This window comes from Macrobrachium rosenbergii, chromosome 54 (genome assembly GCF_040412425.1).
Source record: "Macrobrachium rosenbergii isolate ZJJX-2024 chromosome 54, ASM4041242v1, whole genome shotgun sequence".
Classification (NCBI taxonomy): domain Eukaryota; kingdom Metazoa; phylum Arthropoda; class Malacostraca; order Decapoda; family Palaemonidae; genus Macrobrachium; species Macrobrachium rosenbergii.
In genome coordinates this window covers 38203198-38224724 of record NC_089794.1, presented here as the reverse complement: position 1 = coordinate 38224724, position 21527 = coordinate 38203198, and the positions used below count along the sequence as shown (strand labels likewise).

At 36.1% G+C, this 21527-nt stretch overlaps 1 long non-coding RNA gene across 1 annotated transcript in view; it reads left to right on the top strand.

Moving 5' to 3' along the window:
• The window catches only part of LOC136834984 (uncharacterized), a 178809-nt gene that overhangs the window by 3507 nt on the left and 153775 nt on the right, over nucleotides 1-21527 (top strand). Inside the window, exons 2-3 of the long non-coding RNA XR_010851945.1 lie at nucleotides 1118-1333; nucleotides 8842-8998. This is a non-coding gene — a long non-coding RNA (uncharacterized lncRNA). The remainder of the gene's footprint in view (nucleotides 1-1117; nucleotides 1334-8841; nucleotides 8999-21527) is intronic.

The window sequence follows — 21527 nt, the reverse complement described above, 5'->3', positions numbered from 1 at the left end:
TAGTAAATTTTGTTCTTATAGCAGTGGCTATTAGTCTGTGTAATGTAATGAGTAGGGATAAGTTGAAGTACTATGACAGGGCAGCTCTGTAAAACATATTGCATAGTTCTTACCCAGCAGCTTGGTCATAGTTTTGCAATGCAAAGTGGGTTATGCTATGATGGATTGTCTGAACTGGTTTTTAGAATAGACCTGTTTAAATGTAGAAATCATTGCAAAAGTTTTTAGGTTAGCCTATATTATGCTGGATTATCTGAACTGATATTTAGAATGAAATAAGTGGACAAGCCATTGCAAAAGTTTTGATTCTGAACCAGTTTCTTGGAAATGGCCTTACTGCAGCAGTGGTTCAAGTAAGAGCAGTTTGATGGGCTCCAGGGGTGTCTACTGTACAGTGCAGGAACAAGACCTAGATGAAGACATTTGTGCTATTGTGGATTGTAAAATTATAAAAATTTGTCTGCATATTCACATATCCCCAAAGGAACAACACTTAGGTTAGTTTGTATGGTATTTTAGCACATATGCAGGCCCCAGAGTATTCAAACTAAAGCCAGCGTTAATTTGTTACTTAGAATTTTATGAAAGCATTGTTGTTAATCAAGCCTTGTTATGAGATGTTTTTGGGTGGTTAGAAATCTTGTGCCATCAGATAGTCCATTTTACCTGTTAACTGGTATGGATAGTATTTTAAAGTGGTATAAGTTTTTAACTGGGGTTATTTTTAAGTTCACAAATTATCCCTTAATGTATTTAGTGTATATTTGCATTATTATAGTAATTTAAATACCTAGATTTGTTTAATATCCAGATTCCTGTAAAATTTACCTTGTACTGTACTTCCTCCTAGAGTTTGCCAATAGAAGGGTAGTGGGAAGATTTTCTCTCTCTCTCTCTCTCTCTCTCTCTCTCTCTCTCTCTCTCTCTCTCTCTCTCTCTCTCTCTCTCTCTCTCTTTTTATTAGAAAACTCTTCCTTTTAATAAATACACAGTGGTTAAATCTTACATGGAATTAGTCTTTCAACTGTAAATCATTTAATGTTTTGTATAGTGGCTTCTGCTGTATTAATTCTGATATCAAAATTTCAGGAACTAATAGCTTGCTTTTCTCTTTCAGATTATAGAGGCTTTGGTTAGCAAGGTTTCAAGATGTAAGTTATAGCTACATGAATAACAAACTGTGCAGCCATCATTCCTGAATTCCATATAGATATTCGCTTGCCAGGAGTAGACTGAAGCACCCTGTGATGATTACCTAAAAAGAATTAATTTCTGAAGCAGTGAAGGATCAGCAATCTCCAAAGTCTACTAGATGCTTAATGTACTGGAAAAGGTGCATAAATGTTAATGGTTTGTGTAAATCTTACTTGTTTAAATTAAAACTTTAGTAAACTTGATGTGAATGTTGTCTAGTTGCAACAGTTGTGATACACATTTAACTATAATTAGTAGAGAAAGTTATAGGTATCTTATTAAGGAATTTGGATGGGTAATTCAAGGTAGAGGTTTTAGAAATGTTTTGCCCGTTTTCTGAGTTATGATTGAGGTGGATGTTCTGGAGTACATTACTGCTGATCTTTCTACAAAAACTGGGTAGGATATTTCTTTCAATGGACTGGCAATTTCTATTCTAGATTTTGTGTGATGGAACCAAAGAGTCAGCATAACTGACAGTTAGCAGTGATAAAATACTTTTTGGTTGTTTTTAAAATCAAATTGTGTTTGACATTAAGGTTTTAATGTGAAGGGTACGGTTCTTAATGAGGACCAGTGGTAGCTGCTCAACATGTTTAACCACCAAGCTCTATTTGGACAAAATGACATCTCGTCCAAGGTTGATGGTAGTAAGTAAAGATTGAATGGCACTCTTTCCCACCACTTTTTATCTTTCCCAGCAGCCACATGCTGTATTTGTGTTGGCTGGGCAAGGTGTGATGAGTTACTCAACAGAGCTTCCTCATTATTTGGTAGATGACTCCTTCTGTCTTCAATCCCTTCTGGGATTTTGCAATATGCTACCTTCTGCCTGATCTTTCTGATGAGCGAATGCAGGACCTTTATTCCTAGAGTGAGGCTCTGCCCTCTTAGCCATCACACTTGCTGGAGTGGACAAGAGAGGTTTAAGGAGTCATCCTACCTGTGCTAACTTAAGTGACCAGGAAGCTAACATTTCCAGATGGAAATCTCCATATAAAATATGAAGGTTTGTACACTTATAGGGACAGTTGGCAAATTTTTAAGGTTTGCATTTTTCCTACATATGCAAACCTTACCTTCATTCTCCCCTCAGTTGTCCTACTGCAGAAGGCATAGGCTACTGATGCTGTGAAAATGTGTGCCTGGGTGATGACCCACAATCTCCCCACTATTACAGTACCTTGTTACCAAGTTTCAATGACTGGACCAACTGTCACCAAAGGTATCCATATAAAAGATGTACAGTATAGTTTAGATATGGAAGATAATGCAATTTATCTTGAAAACTTTCTACATTTGTGCCAGTGCTCCACATTTGTGCTAGTGCTCCTTGGCCATCCAGTATGAAAAGTATGGTTAATAGCTTTTAATAGTTAATTTTCACACAGAATGAATACTATTCCCTGTAGTGGGGTAGTGCCTTCAGTGCACCACATGCAGTGCACTGTAGGCATTACTTAAAGTTCTTTGGAGTCTCTCTTCAGCCCTTAACTGCAACCCTTTTCATTCATTTTACTGTACCTCCATTCTATTCTCTTTCTTCAGTCTTATCTTCCTCCCTTTCCTAACAGTTAATACATAGTGCAACTGCAAGGTATTCCTCCTGTTCCACCTTTCAGACCTTTCTACTTCAGCACGGAATGACCTCATAGTGCCATCGCTTGGCCTTTGGCCTCAAATCTATGTTCTATTATATTCTCAGTGAATCGTGTTATACTCTATAAAGGAGAAGTCTGGATAGCTAATTGTTGATCTTACCAAGAAGCTTCCTTTGTTATCCACAGGAGATTTGTTGAATAGCTTGGAAGTGGCTGTGTTAGTGTCAATGACATGACTAAAACAAAGTAATATTAGTGCCAAGTTTACTACTGTTTGTGCACTGGTAGATTTGCCTTTGATATTATTTAGGGGAGGCACAGTGCACAGTACTGTATTGACAGGTTGAAGTACAGTCAGTACATGCATTGTAAATAACTCAGGAGCTTGAACTTCTTCCATTAACATTGTTCAGTGCTTGATACACTTACAAAATCATTAAATCCAAAGAGTGGGGCAGGTTTTACAAGGTGATGGTCAGTAACCTTGGGTTATTGACAAGGTTTTCCTTGCGGTATTTAAAAAGGAAATGCAGTTGGTATTTTGAAGCTAAAATTGAAATCTTGTAAATTGCATAGCTAAATATATCTTATACCTGACTGTATCTGGATTGCAACTTCATTAAATTGATGGTATGTTAATCAAGTAAATGTAAGTTTGCTTGACGACTACTAAGAGCTAGTGGACATGGGAGTAAGTTTAGTGTCAGTAGCCCTCTGTGGCAAAAAGTCCCTTGTAATTACATGGTCTTTGCTTGGGGTGGCTTGTGTATAAGGGCATTGGATCTGCAGTTCCCCCAAACACACATTGTCAGGTGTATTACCCTATCAACCTCACACTTAGAATATTATATAATGCAACAATCAGATGTCATTAAAAAGTTTTATACAGTATCTTCAGTACAGTATATACTAACTGAATTTCATTGCAGTCAGACTTATATTGTAATGCCTTTATAATTACTAATGTGCTGTTACTAATAGGTGCTAAATCAGGCAGTAGTGAGCTTCGTTCTTTGCAGCCCCCTGTAGGTGGGTAGTGCTGTCTGTGCACCTCACATGGTACTTTGCAGGCATTACTTAAGGTTCTTTGCAGCATCCATTTGGCCCCTAGCTGCAACCTCTTTCATTCCTTTTACTGTGCCTCCATTCATATTATCTTTCTGCCATATTGCTATCCACCCTCTCCAAAAAATTATTTCATAGTGCAACTGCAAGGTTTCCCTCCAATCACACCTTTCATACCTACCTACTCTCTTGCCTTCCTGAATGACCTCTTATGTCCCAGTGCTTGGCCTTTGCCCTAAACTCTATACTGTATTCCATTCCATTCCATTCCATTCTTCGAGCCCAGACTTGTGGTTACATGAGCGAGAGTATTATTATAAGCTGTGCTATACTTTAAGTACTTTAATTACTGTTTTGACATGAAAAATATATTGACCTCTGTAAAGTACTTGCAAAGTATCAGCTTGTTTTCAGCAGACTTTAATGAAAGAGATAGATTTAGAAGCGATGGGTCAGCTAAATTTGTGTACATTCCTGTGTGAAACTTGCAATCTCTCCACTGTAATTTAGGCAAGAAAAAAGAAACCCAACGAAATTTTTATCCACAAAGTTTCATGATAACTGGTAATAAATGAATGATCCAAATAGCTTTTTGTATAAATTTATGTTTCTTACATTTGTTCTGCTTACTTCAGATAAACATCATCGAAGTAATCTATCTGGATTTTGGCAGTATCCTGTGATTTTTATCTTCTTGGCAGAATTGCTGCTTATTGTGGAATTTATTGCAAAGGTTCTTTGCCATCTTCCTTAGCTTCATTTTCAAAGTGAACTGTCCTTGTCCTCTGGTGTGTCAAGGCCTCGTGTTGATGATGCTTGTTCAGATCTTATTGTTTAAAGTGTCACAGTCAACTTAAAAGTACTAAGGGACTTTGTTCCTCTATTGCAATTCTTATATGTTTTTCAACAAATGCTCCTACATTGTAACTACAGTACATAATAAAACTAGGTATATGATATTCTAGGTATTTTCAGTGTTTATTATTGAACAGTTAAATTTTGATTACTGGTTTATTAGCCAATAATGACCTCTTTTCTGGTGTGCTGGTTTTTGACCAATAATTGCAAGATTTTTGGCTTTGGTTGTGTGTCGTCAAATGACCTGCATACTGATTACAGTATGGGTTATTGTTTTGTGACTAACTTATACAATACAAGCTTAACATAATGCCTTTCACTTATAACCTATAACAAAGGAGTTGTCTTTTCTAGCTATCAGAGTACTATTTTCTATGCAGAACATTGAACTGTAATGCAACCTAACCTGCGACTTTATTAGCACTGAGATGTAACTTGATGTAGGATATTTTTTCCTTTTACAGTAACTTCCATTTTCCAATTAAAAGTTTTATGTTGCTGCTTGAAAACAGTAGACAGTATCATTTTTAGTCATACTTGGAATTTTAAGGACAAATTCTGCCCACCCAGTGTTGCAGCATTTAACTTGGGAGAAATTTTGGAATATACAAACAATGGTCTGACATTTGGCATAGTCAATATAGTATTAGGGAAGTTTTGGGTTGGTTGTCCAAAGTCAAGAGGTCCTTACCAGGTCTGTAGTTTCCCTTTACACCTTGCCACAATTTGGGGCTGCCTTTCTGCAAGGTCCCCTTTCAATGAGAGATTGCCTCCTTGAAGTAACATGGCTTTCACATTGAATGCTGGAGCAGTGTAACAAGTGAGAGGGCTCTTGACCTGAGGAAAAAGAGATTCCCCTGGTTTGAATCTAAATCTGTTTCACCATCTCTAGTATTTCTTCTAGCTCTCATGTTTTATGAGCTTTCTTCAAACTTGCTGACCAACACCAGCTACTGCTTCCACCTGCTGAAATTGGGTACTATCTGATGTAAATATCAAGATGATACAAATATTGAGAACAATCTCATTTTAGTGTAAATTTTTGTATTGATAACATTCTCACATTAGTATAAATTTACTGTTTAGATAAATGGAATAAGGGACCATTGTTGGCGAGGACTTGCATTCAAAATGAAACCTGAGATGTAGGGACTGCCAACCACTCCAGAAATGGTTTGAAACTCTGGCTGAACTATCCTCAAGGGTTGACTCCTCAGAATCCACGGGGAGCCAGGCCTTGCGTTAACACTTGTGGTTTCAGTCCAGAATCCCATCATTACTGATAAAGGGAAGATGATATGTTCAAGTGGTCTCAGTCCTACTAGAAGGGTGTAGCATACACCTGTGCCTCTAATATGTTTTGGTGCTGTTTCATATGGGATCAGATCATGATGCCCTGAATTGAGGAATGTAATTATATGTTTCTGACTTAGTTACTACAAGGAGTATTCCAATTGTGACTTGGCACGCTGCTTCATACAATAAAGGACTGTCGAGCTTTGTAAAAGTTCCTAAATAAACATCTTATCTCAGAATTAAATACTTTGTTAAAACCTTTCTAGTCAAAGCAGGTACGGTAATGATATACACCTTTAATGACTTCAAATGTTCTCCTGATGGAAATATTGAAGCAGTTACCCCTCCTACATTACCTGATGGAAATATTGAAGCAGTTACCCATCCTAGATTATTCAACACTAAACAGTGGGTATTCAGAAAAGACCTTAATGCTTTCTCTGATGAAGAAAGGAATATTTAGAAACAAAATCTCAACTTGTTGAAAGACTCAGTATCTCTCCAAGCCTGGTTCTCCTGCTCCATCTGACTTTGTCTCTAAGCCTGGCTCCACTACTGCAACTGAATCTTCCCTGAACATGCCAGGCTCATTACCTGTCCTACTGAGGCAGGGAAAGAGGATAAAGACCATATCCCAGTTCTGCTGAATTTCTCCCTGTTATCACTGGGAATAATGTAAACATTTTCAAAGGGAAAGGCACCCCATTTGGCTGATGTGTTTGATGGTAAACAGAGCAATGAAAAATTCATTATGTATCATAACTGTTTCCATGAAGTGGAACAGGGTGGTTTAGCATTTTAGTCACATGAAATCAACAGTCTTTTTATTTGAACTTAAGCGCATGGAGATATTGTTACAAGTGGTATTTTTCTTCATCTGTGAAAACTGCTAAATATTGAAAGTTGGTTGTTTTTTTGTAAGTTGGCTAGGGTTCTTTTTGCATATGTTAGAGTGTTATTCCATTAGCATGGTGGGTGAGTGGTAGCTCTTGCCGTACTAATTATTTCCCAATTTTTATAACTCCCTTATGTAAAGTTTTTGAATGACTGTGGCAAAATGTCTGAATACCTTTGCTAAAAGAAATCATCTTCTCCGTAGTTGTTATTAGGTCTTGTATTTATGGTGCACTTCTTTCACTTTCCACAGTTTTGCAAAAATCCATTGAAGCTGGACACAAAGTTCCCATTATTAGTCCTCATTTAAGTGCAGCTTTAACCATGTTAATCATGAGGCCCTTGCCCTTGTTTTCAAGATTAGACAGATGAGGTGTGGGGGAGCATAGTTTTGTAATGTTATTGGATTTTTTACTAACGTTGTGAGAAGAGCAGTTGTGGTTTGGCCTCAAAAGAAAGCTTTTTCCTTACCTATGTGATGCTATTCAAATTGCATCAATCCCATTTCGTGATTGTAGACCTTTGTTTGCTGTGTATCCTGAGAGAGATTTGGCTAAAATTAGTGTGTGCTGCAAATTATGGGTGATGAATTTAAACCCCAACAAAATTCAAAGTTAGTAAGTCTAGAACACTGTACAAACCCCCCCCCCCACTTCCATCTGTCTATTGGCAGTGTTTATGTAACTCTCTGAAACTTATTTACATTCTTGCTTGCAAATTCACATTTCAGAAACACCTGCTCAGTCTGTTCTTCATGTACACATTATTCATTGTACTGAGAAAATCCATTAATTTGGGAGATCTGTCCATCATACAGAAATTATTTTATTCATTTATTCTGCCATATCGTGAATATATGTCCTATTTGATTTTTAGCATCTAACTCACCACTTAGATTGCTGGATAAAAACCTGAGTTCTAATAAATTTCTTATCTCAGATCTCAGTATTAATCTCTGGCATTACCGTTCATTTAGCTCTCTGTCAAAAATTTGTTATAAATCTGATCATCTTTTACATTTGGGTTTTCCATACTGTACCAACCACCATATACTGTGTAGTATTAGATATGCAGTTAATTCTAAATTACTATTTTCTTGTGAGGATTAGTACCAGAAAACTTTTGTAGAAATTTTAGTCCTGTTGTAATCAGATTATGGAGTGATCTTTACTTGAATCATTAGAATCAGGGGAAAGGATATGCAATAAAAAACAAATGATGAAAACAAACAAGAAATAAAGTCAAATTCATAAGATATAATAAACATACGAAATGCGGCTTGTATCAGCCTGCTCAACAAAAAGGCATCTTTACACAGTTTGAAGTTCAGAAGCTGATACGAGCCTCATTTCTTATGTTTATTATATCTTATGAATTTGACTTTATTTCTTGTTTGTTTTCATCTTTTGTTTTATATCGCATATCCTTTCCTTTTCAGTTTCCTTTTACCATTTAGGGCTATTTTCCCTATTGGGGGCTTTGGGGAAGCAGCTATCTGTTTTTCCAAACAGATTTGTAGATTGGCTAATAATAATAATAATAATAATAATAATAATAATAATAATAATAATAATAATAATAATAATAATAATAATAAAATCCATTTTCATGCCCTTCTTGTTAGTTCCACTTGGATAGAATCAGTCTTGGAATTGACTTCCAGACAATGATTTCATGAGTGGTAATATCCCTTTCATGGAAAGCTGCAATGTCGTGTTAATGGGCCAGAAACTGTGGCATAACATTGTTTGCATCTTTGGTGGTATGTATTCACATATTTATGCACTTAATTTACCATCATTTTATTATTACAGCATTATATATGTAATGTATTTCATAATTATTATTAATTTATTAACAACCAATGAGGGTGAATACGGCTGTTGACAAATTCTCACATACTAATATAAATATATGTAATTTTAATTTACAGATGTCATGGCCCATCCAGCATCTTACCTGTGTTAAGTGATTCATCAGTGGCCTTCTCAAATACAGCATGTCAGTACCCAGGGAGAAGGTCAAGATATCTCTGGGATGCTAAGCAGGTGTAGCATCTGTTTAAACATCAGTGTGTTGAATGATTATAGGTAAGTAGGCATTCATTAAGTGTTTTTGGCATTGTATGCATATATATCTATATATAATACATGTTGAGAAGGAATAGATCATTGAAAATTTTAAGGAAGGTCTAGCAAAGTCAGCAATGTACCTAAAATGTAGAAAAAGGGTAGCTAAATTCAAAATTAAGTAAGGTCAATAATTTTACTAAGGTAAACTGAAGATAACTTAACAATTACAAAATCATGAATAGAAACAAAATCTTATAAGCGCTGAAACATATATGCCACACATGATGCATGTGCACCTGGACTTTGGGCCATGTCATAGTTTAGAATATGTTTTTAAGTGTACTCAACCATTGCTAGTATTGTACAGTACATGCATCTTAATTGGTTTCATAAGTATTGTACAGAGATGATTGGAGATAAAGAATAAAAAAGTACAAGTAGAGATGGTGGAAGACAACACAAGTGTACAAGAGGTGCTTGTATATATATATCAGTTCTTGTACTATCTTTCATGTGTACTTATATTACCCACAGGGTAAATGTAGGTAGCGGTCCTAAATTGTTAACAGCACCTGCAATAATAAACTGTTATATAAATCATTTTTTTGTTTATATACAACATATATACAGTTCAATTAATATAATTAAAATTTTATTACAACTCTATACAAATTTACTTTCACATCCAATACTATTTTGCTAGTGTCATGATACAAACTGTACCTTCAAATACAATTCTAGTATTGGTCATGATAATTAAGGTAGTTACACAACATAAATAATACTGTAATTTGCATATGGAATGTACAAATGCCATACTTGCAAGAATACAAGGAAATTAAATGTGTTATTATTTCTTATATTCAAATTTGTTAGCTAGTTTTTCAATCATCCATATTGGGAATTTATTATTTATCAGTTTTTAACATGTAATTGACAGTTATGGACAAGATCTTTACTATTCATACAAGTATCTGCAAATTTCGAAAATTGTGAGCATATGACTCCTTAAGTCGTATTAAGTGGTATATTCAAGTAAACAGCAAGCAGTCCTAGCATTTCAAAATTAAAATCTCGTCTTTTGTCGTAAATTTTAATTAGGTACTTATTATTAATTTGAACATCAATATCTGAGAAGGATCCCGATTAGAATCAGAAACTTTAATACTGTAGGTTATATTGAATTAACATCGAATAATATATCACAGTTATTTAGTGATCATAAATCATCTGTATATCTATTTGTTTACTTTTTGTAAGTCAACGTCCTACAGGATTGTTTTGCCAGAATTTTGATTGGAAAAACGTAAATAGGAATTGTCAATGTTAAGGTTGTAATCAGAACCCATGGGGATACCTGTTTTTTGCCTATATATGTGTTACCAAATTTAATGTAGTTGTGGTTAGCACAAATGATAATATTATAGCAAAGTTAATATTACTAATTGACCTCCTGTTATTTTTAGAGTATATTTCTAAATCAACGTGGCTATATTTATTATAATGCATCTAATTAGATCATCATTTGGTAATGTAGCATACAGTGTGCTAAAATCAAATGAAGATAGCATATACAGTAGTTACCAGGCACTGTAGGACTATTTTTACATGACAGAATCAATTCTAGTACTTTAGTGTTATTATTAATTATCCAGTTATTATGATTGGTATTATGAATTAAAAGCTTGTCTTAAAATTAAGTTGGGCATAATATTCATCTAATTAATGTAGTTAACTGAGGTCATTACCTATCTAAATTTAATAGGACTTTTATGAAATTTTGTTACAGTACATATTAAAGGTAGATTTTATGAAGCAGGTACCACTTTACATGACTTAGTTATGTCTACAATTTATTAATATCTTTTTGTTTGATATTGCACCTCTCAGGGTTATTACTAGATTCTAATTCTGAGATTCAAACTTCAGCGTAGAATATTTTTACATATACTGTAAAGCCAAAATTGCTGTTAGCCTTATCTACAGGCAGTATGATATATTTACTCTGAATATCCCGAACTTTATTTTTGTTTAATTTTCATATGGGCCCAAATTTACACCCTAGTTAACAAGGCATATCTACATCATTAATATTTAAGTTCTGAGCCATCTTTGTACAATTAAAAAGCAATTTTACCTAATGTTTGTAAATATTTAAATGTAAATTTGGGGTTTGTGTTTTTAGAGGGAAAATAGACATCAGTTGAGGACTATGAATTTATTTAGGGATAATTAGAGTATCAGTGCATTAATGATCAAAACCTACAATCAGGTATGCATTAGTTATATTACACCAATCAGCTTCTAAATTTCAGTTTTGATTATTAAGTGGATCAAGTTATTAGATCTTGCTGGAGGTTATAGTCAAACTGCATTGTTTTAACGTAATTAACAAGGTCTCTTTGTAACTTGTCATATTTCAAGATCATTTCCTTCTTGAAGATTTCAGAATTTTAATGTTTTAATATGTAAATTTTAGGTTTTTAGCTCTAATATGCAAACCTCGAAATTACATTAAATTGCCCTCCTACTTAAAGCAAGTAGCTTTTCCTTAAATTGGGTAATTTGTGTTGTAGATTTGCCAAGAGCATGAGGTAGAAGTTGCAAGATCAGGAAAGAAGGAATTGGGGAAAGGCAGTGGTAGGTTGGGAAAGGAAAGAGGGAAAATTAAATGAGGACCTTTAGGAAAGATGGAATGGGCAAATAAAGAAGGAAGAAGAGGAATTGATGGCCTCTTGAGGAAGGCGAGGAATTGAGGGCCTCTTGAGGAAGGAGATGAATTGAGGGCTTCTTGAGGAAGGAGAGGAATTGAAGGCCTCTTGATGAAGGAGAGGAATTGAGAGCCTCTTGAGGAAGGAGAGGAATTGAGGGCCTCTTGAGGAAGGCAAGGAATTGAGGGCCTCTTGAGGAAGGTGAGGAATTGAGGGCCTCTTGAGGAAGGAGATGAATTGAGGGCCTCTTGAGGAAGGAGAGGAATTGAGGGCCTCTTGAGGAAGGTGAGGAATTGAGGGCCTCTTGAGGGAGGAGAGGAATTGAGGGCCTCTCGAGGAAGTAGAGGAATTGAGGGCCTCTTGAGGAAGGAAAGGAATTGAGGGCCTCTTGAGGAAAGAGGAATTGAGGGCCTTTTGAGGAAGGAGAGGAATTGAGGGCCTCTTGAGAAAGAAGAGGAATTGAGGTCCTCTTGAGGAAGGAGAGGATTTGAGGGCCTCTTGAGGAAAGAGGGGAATTGAGGGGCTCTTGATGAAGGAGAGGAATTGAGGGCCTCTTGATGAAGGAGAAGAATTGAGGATCTCTTGATGAAGAAAAGGAATTGAGGGCCTCTTGAAGAAGAAGAGGAATTGATGGCCTCTTGAGGAAAGAGGGGAATTGAGGGCCTCTTGATGAAGGAGAGGAATTGAGGGCCTCTTGATGAAGAAGAAGAATTGATGGTCTCTTGAGGAAAGAGAGGAATAGAGGGCCTCTTAATGAAGGAGAGGAATTGAGGGCCTCTTGATGAAAGTGAGGAATTTAGTGCCTCTTGGTGAAGGAGAGGAATTGAGGTCCTCTTTAGGAAGGAGAGGAATTGAGGGCACCTCTTGATGAAGTAGAGGAATTGAGGGGCCCCTTGATGAAGGAGAGGAATTAGGCCTCTTGAGGAAGGAGAGGAATTGAGGGCCTCTTTAGGAAGGAGAGGAATTGAGGGGCTCTTGAGTAAGAGAGAGGAATTGAGGCCCTCTTGGTGAAGGAGAGGAATTGAGAGAGAGGAAGGTTGAGGGCCTCTTGATGAAGGAAAGGAATTGAGTGACTTTTGAGGAAGGTGAGGAATTGAGGGCCTCTTCATGAAGGAGAGGAATTGAGGGCCTCTCGAGGAAGGCGAGGAATTGAGGGCCTCTCGAGGAAGGCAGGGAATTGAGGGCCTCTTGAGGAGAGGCTTGAGGGAATTTAGGGCCTCTTGAGGAAGGAGAGGAATTGAGGGCCTCTTGATGAAGGAGAGGAGTTAAGGGCCACTTGATGAAGGAGAGGAATTGAGGGCCAACAAATGATTTCCTTCATTCTATATCTACTCGGAGCTGGACTAGGTGATTGCTTTGTACCTGTATTATGCAGAAATTACGAATTTGATAATAGTTTAACATTTTAAAAGCAACTGTTATATAAAAAATTAACCCAAATGAAATTAAAAAGGTAGATGCAGGTTAATTCGCAGTCATCACTCGAACTTAGTGATATGTCTCTTAATGGCGAGACATTTTTGATGTGTTATCAATAATAGTCTCTGTGTATAAGAACAATATCCAATTTGAAGAATTCTGTTACTGGCTTTATTTCTTGCTGTTTTTCTGTATACAATATGTAGTGTTGTTTCATTTCCTTGCAAGGTCATTTGTAACGCACGTCACATCTTCTCTTGAATTTACCCTCTGATATTCCCCCAATTGCTGGATCTCTCTCTCTCTCTCAATCTCTCTCGTTCTTGAGCATCAGCAAGAGAAATCGCCTTGACAACTAGCATTCACTAAAATGGAACAAAATGTTGGTTTTATTATACCGACTTAGCTCTCTCTCTCTCTCTCTCTCTCTCTCTCTCTCTCTCTCTCTCTCTCTCTCTCTCTCTCTCTCTCTCTCTCTCTCTCTCTCTCACCAAAACCTGCTGAAAAATATAAGCAAAGAAAATTCATTTTGTTCTCTCTCCTACTGATAGCGATATCTATCCTGGACATAATCCCTAGGTGATAATGGCCGTGTAGGAAGGTGTCTTTTTCAAGCTTCCGGATTGAGTGCCTTTTTCTATTCCTCAGTCAATTACTGGGAAGGTATTTCGTCATGTTTTCAATGGAGATGTCTGCAATTGACTTGATTTCTCAACGACCGCCGTGCTTCTCTTGTGCAGTGGGATATTCTCAAAAAAATAAATGTATGAATAGTCAGGCATATGTATGAAGAATTGTATGAATAAATAAATAAATAAATGAATGATAAATTGGAAGATATGAGTAAATGAAGAAGTATTTTGTAAATACTCAAGTAGGTATGAACAAAGCATGATTCAATGTATTACAGCAGCAGAGTTGTTCTTTCGCTAAATTGCTGAAGCTGAGCTCAGCTTGAGACAGCATTTATCCGTAAAAGAAGTTTCACCATTAATCCCTTTCAACAGGGCATGGTTTCAGAAACAACATAACACTACAGTCACTGTGACATTCATGCTTTCACTGCTGAATCATGTATGAAACTGCCTGTGCATATATATTCTGCAACATTTGCTGCTCCATATTCCTACACAAAAGGCTTATCACAAAATATATATATATATATATATATATATATATATATATATATATATATATATATATATATATATATATATATAGAAATCATACAATCACGTGTGGAACAGAAATAAATTTCTGATCACGTCGGGATCGAACCCAGGTCTCTCAGGTGGAAGGTGGAAAGCAAGGCGTTACCCACTGGGCCATACAAGTCTAGAAGTTGGAACCTGAGAGCAATAGGAATTACCTGGGCAAGCTAACTGCTTGCATATATAGTTTTCCCCAACTTCCCGACTCAGCAATGACCCAATAGACAACATTTCATTGAATTATCCCTTCTGAGTGAATAAGATAGAAATCATATACAATCACGTGTGGAACAGAAATAAATTTCTGACTCACGTCGGGATCGAACCCAGGTCTCTCAGGTAGGGCGTTACCCACTGGGCCATACAAGTCTAAAAGAAGTTGGAACCTGAGAGCAACTGCACCCAAGGAATTACCTGGGCAAGCTAACTGCTTGCATACCAGCGAGTTTTCCCCAACTTCCCGACTCAGCAATGACCCAATAGACAACATTTCATTCGAATTATGAATAAGAGAGAAATCATCAACACACAATCATGGAACAGAAATAAATCGGGATACCCAGGTCTCTCAGGTGGAAAAGGGCGTTACCCACTGGGCCATACAAGTCTAAAAGAAGTTGGAACCTGAGAGCAACTGCACCCAAGGAATTACCTGGGCAAGCTAACTGCTTGCATATAGTTTTCCCAACTTCCTGACTCAGCAATGTAGACAACATTTTTTCGAATTATCCTTCTGAGTGAATTTTCATCAACACACAATTGTGGAAGAAATAAATTTCTGACTCACGTCAGGTCGAACCCAGGTCTCTCAGGTGGAAAGCAAAGGGCGTTACCCACTGGGCCATACAAGTCACCATCTGGGCAATGTTTGCTTGCATACCAGCAGTTTTCCCCAAGACTGGGACAACATTTCAATCGTTTTTATTGCGAAATAAATTTCTGACTTTTGGGTCTCAGGTGAAAGGCGTTATATAGTCTGTTGGAACTGCCATTCAACAGGCTGCTTTACCAATTTCTTCAGTCTGGATACATTTTTCGGATTATCCCTTCGTGGTTCATCAACACAATATCCAAAAAAGCGCGAAGAATCGAGAAGTTAAGAGGGCATTGTGGCTATTAGAATTACATATGTGTCTGGGTAAAAGTGACCAGTAGATTCTACATGTATAGACAACATTTCAGCCCTGAGTGAATAAGATAGAAATCAAAAGCAATAAAACGAAATAAATTTTGCCCGGGATCGAACCCAGGTCTCTCAGGTGCAGGGCGTCAAACCCACTGGGCCATACAAGTCTTGCCGAGTTGGGGGAGCAACTGAGGATGGGGTCTGCATTCCAGACTTGTATGGCCCAGTGGGTAACAAAATTATATCTTATTTCGTTCAACACGTGATTGTGTGTTGATGATTTCTGACTTATTCAACCCAGGTCTCTTCGAATGAAATGTTGTCCATTGGGTCATACTGAGTCGGGAAGTTGGAAACGAGAACTATGCAAGAGTTACCTGCCCAGGTAATTCCTGCTTGCAGTTGCCTCAGGTTCCAACTTTTAGACTTGTATTGGAGTCCATCCTTTCCACCTCGTAGCCAGGTCGGCATTTCTGTTCCACACGTGATTGTGTGTTGATGACCTCCTTGTGAATATGGAATGAAATGTTGTCTATTGGGTTCGATTCTCGCGACTGCCCAGGCTTGGTGCAGTTGTCTCAGGTTCCAACTTTAGACTTGTTGGCCCAGGCTCTTCTGAGAGACCTGTTCGATCCCGACGTGAGTCAGAAATTTATTTCTGTTCCACACGTGATTGTGTGTTGATGATTTCTATCTTATTCACTCCAGAAAGATAATTCGAATGAAATGTTGTCTATTTCCCCTCTGGATATTTTCGGCTTCGTAGTTACAAGCATATCGAAAAAAGCGCGAAGAATCAGAAGGGTTAATTGAATGAAATGAAGTTGTCTATTGGTTGAGAAGTTAAGAGTTGCATTGTGGAAGTTGGCTATTAGAATTACATATTTATATATATATCCATATATATATATATATATATATATATATATGTACATGTATATATATATGTATATAATATTTTTATAAATATATATATATATATATGTATATATATATATATATATATATATATATATATATATATATATATATACATATATATGTATATATAATATTTTATAAATGTATATATATGTATATATATATATATATATATATATATATATATATATATATATATGTGTGTGTGTGTGTGTGTGTGTATTATAATATATATATTTATATATATGTATATATATACACCTGTACTATATATATATATATATATATATATATATATATATATATATATATATATATATATATATATATATATATTATAAATATATATATATATATATACACAGTATAATATATATATATATATATATATATGTATATATAATATATATATATGTTTTGGGTTGATGTTGCTAGCCCCGTGGCCTTGGCACCTTTGTTGTGACCAACTACTCTCAACTGATTACCAGGTGTACACTTCATGGTTTGTTTCATTAGAGGCAAAGGGGTTTTTCTTTTTCTGAAAACCTTTTCAAGTCACATCTGCATACACCTGGGATCAAATTTATGATCCTTTGATAATGTGAGACTGGTACCAGGCATAAGTGTTTCATGGGCTCAGTCATAATTTGGAATTTAGTTGTTTCACCATTAGATGTTTTAAGTTTGGCGTTTCCTGCATCTCCATATACTGTTATAACTTCAGGTTTTACTGGTGGCAGGAATGTTTTAAAACTCCAAAATTAATGGGTAACTCCATTTAATTTTGTAGGATTCTTACACCTTTTTTTTCACTAGTTGATGATAGGATTGTCATCAGGCAACTGTTGCAGATTGAGAAATGACAAGAGGCTATTACATCACTGGATGAAGTTTTCAGTATATAATTTAATTTTTCCTCTTTGATATCAAAATTTTATCTGTTGTTTTTGAGATTCACCTTCATCACATGATCTTCCCTGTTAGGGGGAACGTTAGTGCATCTCACTCAGTGAACTGTAGGCATTACTTAAGGTTCATTGCAGTGTCCCTTCGACCCCTAGCTGCAACCCCTTTGATACCTTTTACTGTACCTCCGTTCGTATTATCTTTCTTCCATCTTACTTCCACCCTCTTCTAACAATTGTTTCATAGTGCAACTGCGAGGTTTTCCTCCTGTTACACCTGTAAAACCTCCTTTACTCTGAATTTGCCTTTCAGCGCTGAATGACCTCTAAGCCCAAGCGATTGGCCTTTGGCCCAGAGTTTATATTCCAGTCACATGATCTTCGTCTAGTATTATCTTCCATGTTTTATGCAAATGAACAGACCTCGGCCATTTTCTGTCTATATGCAGAAGGCAGTATAGAAGTAATGATAACATGCCTGCAGCTTAATGTGTTGTGTAAGGGGATAATGGCAACCTACGCTAATAACAAAACAAAGTATTTTTCAGGTTTTAGATCATGTCTGTCAGAAGTGTGAATGTGTGTTGTTTAATTGAAGGCCTCTCTGTTGGGGCTTCGATGAAGTGTTGCAAGATGACCCCGTTTCCCTGTGGTACTTATTCTCCTCTGGTGAATTGCGGTAATGTAACTCGACAAAACTGAGTTTGAGGCAGTTAAGAAAATTTTTTCAATTGTTGTTCACATGTTCCATGTCTCTGTGGGAAATGGGATTCTTTTTCAGTATCTGGAATGGCATCATATTAGGGAAACTGGTAAGTTTGAGAGATCATTTTTGCAGCAACTAGAAATCTGGCAACATGTAAGAAGTTCTGACAGTTTTAAACAGAAATAGGAATTGGGACCCCACAATTCAATACAAGTAATTTTGTGGCATTATTTTAAAAACTTCTGTAGCATTTGCTTTGTGTTATTGTCTGCTGCTGTTTGATAAAAAAAACCATATATAATTTATATATATGTATATATACGGATTACTAAAAGGACCTCATTCAAACTGGATGGTATCTAATGGAGTATTTATTCAGACAAACAGTCCACATTATCAAGTATCCTAATGGAGTATTTATTCAGAAAAGTTACAAGCTTTCTTGGACAAACAGTCCACATTATCAATTACGGATACTTGATAATGTGGACTGTTTTGTCCAAGAAAGCTTGTAACTTTTTCTGAATAAATACTCCATTAGATATCATCCAGTTTGAATGAGGTCCTTTTAGTAATTCTGCTAATGCACAGAACAATTGTGTATGTGATAAAGTTAATTTATATATATGTATATATGTGATTGGAATATAAACTTTGGGCCAAAGGCCAATCGCTTGGACTTTGGGGTTATTCAGTGCTGAAAGGCAAATTCAGAGTAAAGGAGGTTTTACAAGTGTAACAGGAGGAAAACCTGGCAGTTACACTATGAAACAATTGTTTGAAGAGGGTGGAAGTAAGATGGAAGAAAGATAATACGAACAGAGGTACACTCGGCAAGAAAAGTGAAGATACAGTTTTCTTTAGATTTCGTTCATCGAATTTTAATTTTTTTCTTACAGAAAACACATAATCTCGGTAAATTTACTCTAGAATATGAAAATACAATGCAAATTATATCATATATGTTAAATCTGCAAAACAAAAACGTTCAGATACTAAAAAACACCATGCATGTCCGAAGTAATCAGAATTTCTCAGATGACTTCGTTCATAGAGATCTAAAAGATAGTGTGTGGATATCTCGGTGTAGTACTATTTATCAGAACGGCAATATTTACTCGTTTTCCGTTATGGACAGGCTTATTATTGCATCATCATACGAGATAATGATAATTTCTTTAATTTTTACACATTCATATTTGTATTTCACGGTGTTAAAAGTCAGCTGGAATTAATGGCAGTAAATGTTGCGACAGCTACGGTAAGTTGACCAAATCTATTTAAATCCGCAAGAGCGTTCTCTATGATGTGTGGAGCGATTCGGCGCGAAAACACAAGTAACTGGATGTTTCTTGATGTTACCATAGTCTCTCTCTCTCTCTCTCTCTCTCTCTCTCTCTCCATTGCTAAAACATACTATACAAATATAGTATCGCTCAATCTCTAAAAGAAAAAAATAATGAAATGAGTAGCTCTACATATACTGTAGGCCTAGGCTTACACAACAGCAACTCTCTCTCTCTCTCTCTCTCTCTCTCTCTCTCTCTCTCTCTCTCTCTCTCTCTCTCTCTCTCTCATCGTAACATTGCATTCGTTCCTTTATTGTTCCCCACGTTTTCCTTGGACATTGCTCAAATTTAACTCTTGATTTCACTATGGAAGATCGCGTTTCCGATTATGCAAGCATTCCGTTCATTGTGGTGTCATAAATTTCATTTGTGTAAGGTTAATTGGTAGGTAAAGTCGAAAAATGTTTAGTTTGCTCAGAACTGTCGCTGCAAATTACAACTTGAACGAATACTGTAAAGCTTACTACTGCATTTAAGTATCAATGATGTGAGAATCGTAGAATATGATTGAAAGTTATAGGAGGTCAAGCAAAAAACCAACACACCAAGACTGAAGCTCCTCCCCTTTCTAAAGTTGCCAGATGTCGCATTATTGAGCAATATATGTCCGAAGATTTAAAAAAACTGTATCTTCACTTTTCTTGCCGAGTGTACAGTAAAAGGAATCAAAGGGGTTGCAGCTAGGGGTCGAAGGGACACTGCAATAAACCTTAAGTAATGCCTACAGTTCACTACGTGAGATGCACTAATGTATCCATAACAGGGAAGATCATGTGATGAAAGTGAATCTCAAAAACAACAGATAAAATTTTAATATCAAAGAGGAAAAGTTAAATTGTATACTGAAATATATATATATATATATATATATATATATATATATATATATATATATATATATATATATATATATATATATATATATATATATATATATATATATATATTTATACTATATATATATTGAACTGAACTGGTGACTCCAGTTAGTAGTTTTTGATGAGATTGTTATGTTAGTCCCCAGCTCTTCACCCTGACTGCAACCATCAGAGTTCTGCAAAGGCATAGAGAGTTATAAAAGAACTAACTTCCTCAAATTCAGTCTCCAAAAATGACGTATTACTGAAAACCAGTCCAAAAGTAACTCCCAGTACCTTACAAAAAGACAAAGCAAAAAGCTGCCCTAAGGAAACCTTTACTCCGAAAAAACTTCCTTTAAATATCTACCCTCACAAGAGAAAGTAAGTTTTCTAGACGTCACCTTTAAACATTTTACACCTTGAAAAAACAAGTTTCTTTAAAAATATTCCCAAAATGATTATAAGAGTTACCAAGTCCAAAATATGGAGCCTCCGAAAAAAAGCTCACTTTAAAGCTTGCAGTACTACCACCCTCCAGAACACAGTTTACTTTAAGTCACTTATTTAAATGCTGCCCCCTAAGAACATACTCCAGATAAACGTGTTCTTAAAATCACCTCTTTAGATTTTCCTCTTGAAGAGCCTTTATGAAAAAATAAAAGTTTCCTAAATACCAATCTTTACAAGTGCTGCCCTTAAAAAAAATGTTAAAAAAAACTTCATAAGTTTACATTAGAAAAAATCTCATAGGAAAAAGCTTCGAAGTTACAAGAAAATTATCCATAGAAAAAACCCAAAAAAGTGCTCTAATCCTTTACCAGAAAAAGTTTCCTAATAATCATCTCTACAAATATTGCTCTTCGAACAAAAATACAAAAAAACTTCGAAATAAGTTTACATTACAAAAAATCCTCCGTAGGGGGTAGTGCCGTCAATGAACCTCACGGGGTGCACTGTAGGGAATTACTAAAGGTTCTTTGCAGCGTCCCTTGGGGCCCAAGCTGCAACCCCTTTCATTCCTTTTACTGTACCTCCATTCATATTATCTTTCTTCCATCTTGCTATCCACCCTCTCCTAACAGTTGTTTCATAGTGCAACTCTGAGGTTTTCCCCCTGTTACACCTTTCAAACTTACCTTCTCTCAATTTACCTTCCAGCGCAGAATGACCTCATAGGTGCCATCGCTCAGCCTTTGGCCAAAACTCTCTATGCCTACATTTAAAAAATCACCCATAGAAACAAGCCAAAAAAAATTACCCATAGAAACAAGCCAAAAAAAATCACCCATAGAAACAAGCCAAAAAAAATTACCCATAGAAAATATCCACAAAAATTTCC